General features: G+C 41.4%; 1 pseudogene across 1 annotated transcript; it reads right to left on the bottom strand.

Moving 5' to 3' along the window:
* Nucleotides 1–719: 719 nt before the first annotated feature.
* On the bottom strand, nt 720–1314 carry LOC307106422 (large ribosomal subunit protein uL6-like; annotated as a pseudogene). Its single transcript has one exon. The product of its transcript is annotated as a large ribosomal subunit protein uL6-like (transcript).
* Nucleotides 1315–2135: the final 821 nt, after the last annotated feature.

The following is a 2135-nucleotide window of genomic DNA, read 5'->3' as shown; positions in this document are numbered from 1 at the left end:
CAAAGGTTCTAAGAGGAGACATAGTAGGTCAAATTTCAGTTCCTGGGGTTAGTTTTATAGAACCAAAGGAATGTGTACAGCATGGAATGTGGTCTTTTCAGCAGCATGGCACATGGGACCCTGAGGTTCCAGGACAAAGAGGGATGGCACTAGAGTAATCTATCAACCTCAGTTAGGACACACCATGATTTCAGGTACTTGCCTTCTTCTCTGTGTATTTTAATTGACCTTGTTTATGGGCTAGTGTGTTTCTAACTGCAAGAAACAGGAAGAGTCTCACACTTATTTAAGAGACAGACATTTAAAATCTTACATAGAACATTTTTACAATGGAATACTATGCAGCTGTAAAAAGGAAGGATCTCTTGCCCTAGCTGGTTTGGCTCAGTGGATAGAGCATTGGCCTGCAGACTGAAGGGTCCCAGGGTTGATTCCAGTCAAGGCCACATGCCTGGGTTGCGGGCCCAATCCCTAGTAGGGGGTTTGCAGGAGGCAGCTGATCAATGATTCCCTCTCATCATTGATGTTTCTATCTCTCTCTCCCCTCTCCCTTCCTCTCTGAAATCAATAAAAATATTTTTTTTTAAAATGGAAGGATCTCCCCCCCCCCCTCACCCCAAATCAATACAAGGCTTTTATTGTACATCTTTATAGTTTCATAAACAAGTGTGACAAATCATTCAGCATCTCAGTGTTTCTATAGCTGAACATCTTAGATCTTATTCATCAGCCTGCTGAACTGTTCCTTTTTCAGAAACATAGATACCATCCAAAAATTTTCTGATATTCTTGTTTTTAACCGTTGTGGCTTGCTGAATCAAAACAGCTGAATTTGATACAAGTTCAAGGTCATTTCCTTCAATAATCAACTCATCTTTCTGGGCTTGAGATACTGAATAAGAAATGCCTGACCTCATCCGAACTCTGCAGATGTATTTTTCACCCAAGAAATTTCTAATTTCAACAAGAGAACCATTCTCCTGAATAACGATGTTGTTGGGGAAGTGAGCGCACACAAATCTCATCTTATAATGGAAGCCCAGTGTAACACACTTGATCATGTTCTGTACATGACTGCAGATAGTGTGAACTGTGGCCAGTTCCTTTCTATTTCCCTGCCATTTGTCAACCCGGAGCCTCTTCTTTTTCTTTCCAAGGAGACTGAGCTCTACATTGATGTGGTTGAAGTCCCTCTGAAGGGTGCCTCTGGGGCCCTTCACAATAATTATGCATCCCTTCAGAGTGATGTCCACATTTTCTGGGATGTCCCACAGTCTGATTGCTGAGAATGGTCTTCATCCTCACAGTAGATGTGGCAAAGAGCAAGGAAGGATCTCTTATCCTTTGAGGCAGCATGGAGGAACCTGGAGAGTATTATGCTAAGTGAAATAAGCCAAAGAAAGACAAGTATTACATGATCTCATTCATATGTGGAATCTAATGAACAAAATAAACTGATGAACACAATGGATCCAGAGACATAAAAGCATGGAACATATTGAGGAATTTCAGAGGGAAGGGGGGAGGGGGAAGAGATGAACCAAATAACTAATATGCTTATATGCATAATCCATGGACACAGAAAATGGTACAGTGAAGGCTTTGGGGTAGGGGTTGTGGAGTGCAGAGGGTCAATGGTGAAAAAAAGGGACGTCTGTAATACTTTCAACAATAAAGATGAATTAAAAAAAAACTCACATAGAGGAAGTTTAGAGGCAGGATGGACTCTATGTAAGATATACTCATCTGGATCCATTTTGTTTGTGATTTGCTCAGATTCCTTCTCTAAGGGTTAGTCTTGTCTCAGGTGTCTTCACTCATGGTTTAAACATGGTTGCTATCAGCAGCTGAGCCAATACATTTTCTTCTTTCACACACAGGCAGATAGGAAAAACATGGAATAAAAATCCTTCCCTAGTACAAAATGTAAGTTTTTCCTTTTTACCTGATTAGTCCGCTTAAGTCATTTGCCAATTTCTGGACAAAAGCAGTTGTTAAGGAAGGCCAGGTGGTGATTGGTTTAAATCTGAGATCTAGAACTGGTCAGGGAGATGAGATTGCTGTGATTGGGTCAGTGAGTTCAGAACCCACATCTGCAGGCACATTGATAAGTGAGGGAGGGCAGAGACCCGAAC

The sequence above is a fragment of the Cnephaeus nilssonii genome (genome assembly GCF_951640355.1).
Source record: "Cnephaeus nilssonii genome assembly, chromosome: 10".
Lineage (NCBI taxonomy): Eukaryota > Metazoa > Chordata > Mammalia > Chiroptera > Vespertilionidae > Cnephaeus > Cnephaeus nilssonii.
This window is presented reverse-complemented; position numbering and strand designations above follow the sequence as displayed.